Raw genomic sequence first — 6,000 nt, 5'->3', positions numbered from 1 at the left:
GTCTTGCAACATTAACTTTACTTATTTTTTAATGCACCAGTCACATGATTTGTTTAGTTTGTTGGAGGATATATATATATATATATATATATATATATATATATATATATATATATATATATATATATATATATATATATATATATATATATATATATATATATATATATATATATATATATATATATATATATATATATATATATATATACCCCTCTAACAAAATGTTGTTTGTTTATTTTTTATTTTAGGCTGAAGTTTGAGCCACTCTGAAAATAATTTTATAATTCTTCAAATTTGATCTCAAAATCCTAATTTGGTGCTTTTTTATAGCACAAATTATTGTCTTTTATCATTTATGTATTTCACTCACATTGTCTGCTTTTGTTGTCTGCCTGGCTCTTCAGTACTGCCACCAGTTGTTCAATTATTATTGTTTTTTTCTTAGAAATAGACACTCCTTCTAATCAATTGTGATTTGCCAGTAAAACATAAAAGGATGACAAAGGAAGATTGACAGTTTGTTTGTCATTAAACAAAAGTTGGAGAGGTTTCAGAGGTTCTTGAACAATTTCCTTTCCCCAGCACCACTCATACATATTGTTAACAGTTTGTTTGCTGCCATAGTGTTGTCTTATGTAATTACAGCTGTACAGTCTGTAGGGGGAATAAGGTGAGACTAGCCCTTTGTTTCCTCTTTCAGTTGAAGTACTTCTGGTAGCTGACCATGTCCTGGTCCAGATGAAGGAACTGTTTGGCAAGGGCCTGGGGTGAGGAGAAGTCATCCACGTGGATGAAGGCTTCTCCAGGGATAAACTTCTCATAGTTCTCTCTTGAAGGCCCAAGCACCACGGGAACAGAGCCCAATCCCAAAGGCCTGTGTAGACCTTCTCTGTGATGTAGTCTTCATGGATGGAGTTCTCAAAGGCCAGGTAGAATTTGCAGCTTGCTACGATCATTGTGTATTCACTCTCACTGACTTGGGAGTAAAGTGGCCTTCCATAGGAGTGAATATGGATGAATTTGCGAAGAGCCTTGTTGTAGTCTATTCTCTTAGGTTCTGGGCTCCAGTTGCTCACAATCCAGCAGACCAATTTGTTTTTATGAGGGATATTATAAGGCGTCTTCTCCCTGGTCCTCCTGATGATGGAACCATAGGGAAAACTCATATCTGCATCCCGCCTGTAACTCACGGTCAGATTGAATTGATTATTTAGGCCAATTATTCTCTTGGAGTTGGAGGGTGATTCAAAATTCATCCACAGCCATTTCTGAAACTGTGGCCGTTGCAGCCGTGGCAAATTAGACAAATCCCGTTCGATCTCTCTGTGGTGGATGAGGACGGCATCCGCCATGCCGAACAGCTCTCTGTTAGCGGTCAAACAGCAGCCTTTGATGTTGAACATGGCCTCGCAGGAGTTTAGGTCAAAGGACTCTCCGAACGGCCAATGCCATATCAGCATTGTGACCTGTTGGTTTTCTATCCTAAGCAGTTGGTTCGAGACTCAGAGCCAATTTGATAATGGTAGACAGAGCCATAGTAAGGCAAGAAAGAAGGGTAGTGGAAGAAGCCATGTGATGCTGCCAGGCAAAATTCTCATTTTGCACCTGGATGCTGTTAACATCATCTGCATGGGGAAATAAACGTCAAGGTCAATGGTTGTTCACATTAATGTAGGCCTTCAATTAAATGAAATTGAACACCAATTGATATATTAATTACAGAATTCTTTACAGGCATTCTCATAAACAATAACTAGAGGTTTGGGCCGCTTTGAGGCCCTCACATCTAGGCCCGATCAGCTACATCACATCTACGTTGCACCAGTGATCCAACTGATATGACCATATATGGAGATGCGCAGTAGTGTGGGGTGCTGTGGCTAAAATGTTAAGATGTAGTAGGAAATGTAGTTTTATATTAACGTACAGTATGGAAGTACATGGAAGGCGGGGAAAGAAGCTTTAGTATTAGCCAGAGCACGGATCAATAGTATGTGGCAAGTTTGGAGACAAGTGGAGTGATCGTGTGCTGATCGAGGTCATTTCAATTAAAGTAGTAGGATAAACAATACATTTGTTTTGGAAATTAGGGTTTTAAAAGCTAAGTCCAACCCGGTAAACTCACACAAGCTCTATGACAAATACAATGATACTTATATCATTAATATGATTTCATATTTAACAGTGGAAAGTTCCAGAGCATTGGAATTAGAGCTAGATAGATGAATGCTAGATGAATGCTAAATATTTTGAATGTACATTATCGGTCAATATTTTATCAAGTACAATCAATACAGTTCAGCTATCAACTTGATGTCATGATTATTCATTTCCATTTTGCTACCTATACATCCCCCTTTTCAGAACTTTTCGTTTTAAGTAATTTGCATATAATTATATATTATAAGCAACTGATACTGTTGTCTAGATATGACATGATATGTAAATATCACAAGTATAACCCCTTATCTGTTTCCCTGCCTATCTACAACTGAAACTCTCCTATCAGTAAACAAAGCAAATACTTAAAAAAAGATGAGCTGTAAAATGACAAATTGTTGCGTGTGATTACTACATCTCATTTTCACAAATGATAGTTAATATATAGTTATATAGCTGAATACTTACGTTTTATCTGTTTAAGAACATCAAAAACCTTGTCTAACGCTGCAGAAAATAGACTTATATTAATGTGCTATGTGTTATGCCTTGCCTTTGAACATATAGGTTGCTGTCTGCTATGCCAGGTGGGATGTTACACAGCTTCCACTGGTGCTGTATAATGTATTATCTGAAGCTAGTGTTGCATCACTTCATAGGGTTACGTACGGTTAGTTATACATCAAATAATATCATCCAAGTAAATATTATTGGGCATGGTGTTTATTGAGGTCTTTGCAACTCAACCGTGAAACCAGGGTTTGATAATTTGCCCGGAGCAGCCTTCTGGGCTGCCTTGTGCGTCCAACAGCCTAATAGAGCCTATACCCAGTCGATGGCTCAAAGGGCGAACGTCAGCATCTTTCATTTGTCTTAAAGTGGTTGAATTTGCTGAGCAGTCAATCCATGTTAATTTCCAACCCCAGTAGAATGAGGTGAATTATTATGCCACATTACTCTGCTTGATGATAACAATTCTCAGTAGAGAGGGATACCCTAATACCAGTGGTGGACACAGTAACGACGTACATTTGCTGGAGTACTGTACTTAAGTAAAACAATTTTGAGTATCTGTACTTGAGTATTTGTATTTTTGGATATTTATGATTTTCACTCTACTACATTCCAAAGACAAATTGTACTTTTGACTCCAGTCCATTACATTGCTTGCAAGATAATGGACATAATATAGTATATAGTATATATATATATATATATATATATATATATATACTATATGTATATACTGTATACACAATATATTCTATATACTTTGTTGAGCACAGTCCCCAGGCATCTATACTTTGTCCCCTGCCCTTTTCCCTCTAGACCAAATTTCTTTGTTAATTAGTGGAGCTTGTAGATCTGCTATTTTTCACTGAATGTTCACCTCACCTCAGAATAGGAATGCTCAGGTTCATGTAGATTAGAACAATTGAAGATGTAATGCCATTTTACTCCACTGGATGCCGCTATTTGACATGGCAAAACATGTTATTTTAGTCAAGCCTTCGTTGCTTTCAATTCAGACATAAGTAGTACATGATCACAAGCTTGTTTGCATGGAGTCTAGCTGTCTGTACAAGTGTGTGTGTGTGTGTGTGTGTGTGTGTGTGTGTGTGTGTGTGTGTGTGTGTGTGTGTGTGTGTGTGTGTGTGTGTGTGTGTGTGTGTGTGTGTGTGTGTGTGTGTGTGTGTGTGTGTGTGTGTGTGTGTGTGTGTGTGTGTGTGTGTGTGTGTGTGTGTGTGTGTGTGTGTGTGTGTGACCCAGTACACCAGAATCATTCTCATCTACGTAAGCACTACTGATACACTACTGATACACTACTGATACACTTCAGAGCTTGTTGTGTGATACGTGCCTAGTGTCATCTTGTTCTGAGCGCACACAACTCAACTGAAACATCACTCACCACCCTTAGTCAGAGGGAGACCCTTCACATGGTTGGTCAGCCGAACAGCTAGTCTGTCTGTCTGTCTGTCTGTCTGTTTCTCACAAACTGCTGGACCGACCAGTGCCACATTTCTTGTGCACACTGCAGGAGGCTAGACTACAGAAGTAGCTCCACCAATAACACCTATACTAATAACTAATTTATTTCATATTATGTGTTCTACTTTTTTTAAATGTTTAATTTATATTTTATTATAGAGGTCAATGACTCTGATCAGACTGAAACTTTGCCCAACTTTGAAGTCATACGTCATAGACAACTGATGTGAAACTGTAGATGAACTGATGAAGTCTGGGATCCACAGTGGAGCCACAGCACAGCGTGTCCCTGGTGGATTCTGATATCAACATGATTTTATTTTCATTCTAAATCCAATGTGCATTAATTACCGTTTGGCATAAATCCACAAATGCAGGTATCAGGAGTTTGCTGTCACGTTAATTGTCTGTGCTCTACTCTGCAGGACAGTGTTAAATCTCATATATTATTCACATGCATAACACCAGACATAAGCGATGACAATAATTGGTCAGGAACGTGGTTAATTTCACACCAAGCCACACAAAGCCTTTCATTGTACAGTAGGTCAGCTACACTTTCCTTTCACACATAAAGAGTAGACATGTCAACACATAACCAAATCAAGTAGCCTGCCCTATAAAAGTTATTTTTCCCCTTTCTTTAAAAATACACTGGTGAAGTAGCGTCCTTTGTTTGCTAAGAGTAGTTTCCTCTAAATGCTTATAGACATTACTTTCCCATGTCATAGAAAGGAAACATAATTTTGCACTCATTGTGACAACATTTAGCCTAGCACAGCTGCAGTACAATGATACAGTATATTTTTGTCGAAGTAGTGTCATTCTAAATGAATTTCAACGTCACCTCTGAACTCTCCTGCAGCCTGCTTATTTTAAACCACTTGATTTAAAGTGTTGTATCAAATTCAACCATTGCTCACTGGACATGAGGTTAATCCAAGTATCCAACAACAAATAAAGAAACTAAGATATGCTAGAGAGGTACCATAGATCAGTACTTCAGTACAGTACAGATAGAAAGAAAATAAATTGCAAAGTGTTAAAGCAAAGCTCTCTCAGCGTTCAAGGTTGTACTTTATTGTGCATCCTGTGCACAGGCACATAAGAGTAAAACTTATTTTTATTTGGCTTCCTTCAGACAATATAGCAGCATAGGTAACAATAATAAAAAATAAGTAAAAATGAAAGAGAAAGAGAAAAACAAGAGCAAATAAAAAATAGTTTTATAAGGGTGGGGTACTAACAAAAAGATCAGCATTATGTACAATGTGTGTACGTGTATATATAAACGTGTCTCTGCCCTAATAACTGAACAAAACTCATACATTTGTACCTGATCTGGACTGTACAATGATCTGAAGATAATACTGCAGATGTTTCCCCCAACGCCACAACAAATGACTTTCCATCATGTACTTCATAAAATAAAAAATGTCTTGGTTGAAGTGGGTTATGCAGATGAAAAGGAGTGCTTTTTGCCTTGCCTCCCAGCCCGTCATACACTCTTTCCACTAATACAATGCCCTGCTAAAGGAATCAAAGGAAATATGAGGGGATGAAGGGGAGACGGAAAAGGACAGGAATCCAATAAAACCTGTTTTATGGTTTTTCAAAATGAAAGTGCAGCCAGGAAACAAGCTGCAATGGTCATTATGTGTGAAGAAACACCTTAAAGGGTGACATTTCTTCTTTTTATTTTACGGTTTGGCCCATCTGCCATGACTCCGTACCCCCAATCCATCCACAGGAAAATAAGTGCCCCGGAGAAACCTGTCAGGAAACAGGACCTGTACGGCCCCCAGGCTGTGTAAAGCACTGTCTCTAATTAGGGCCTGCTCAGCA

At 38.1% G+C, this 6,000-nt stretch overlaps 1 pseudogene across 1 annotated transcript; it reads right to left on the bottom strand.

Annotated features, from left to right (window-relative positions):
- Positions 1-699: 699 nt before the first annotated feature.
- Positions 700-3,584, bottom strand: LOC311054732 (4-galactosyl-N-acetylglucosaminide 3-alpha-L-fucosyltransferase 9-like; annotated as a pseudogene). Its single transcript has 2 exons — positions 3,559-3,584; positions 700-1,485 (listed from the first exon to the last, which is right to left on the bottom strand). The product of its transcript is annotated as a 4-galactosyl-N-acetylglucosaminide 3-alpha-L-fucosyltransferase 9-like (transcript).
- Positions 3,585-6,000: the final 2,416 nt, after the last annotated feature.

Source organism: Gymnoscopelus microlampas (assembly GCF_963454915.1).
Source record: "Gymnoscopelus microlampas genome assembly, chromosome: 11".
Taxonomy (NCBI): domain Eukaryota; kingdom Metazoa; phylum Chordata; class Actinopteri; order Myctophiformes; family Myctophidae; genus Gymnoscopelus; species Gymnoscopelus microlampas.
The sequence above is the reverse complement of the archived record's forward strand: the minus strand, read 5'-3'. Positions and strand labels throughout refer to the sequence as shown.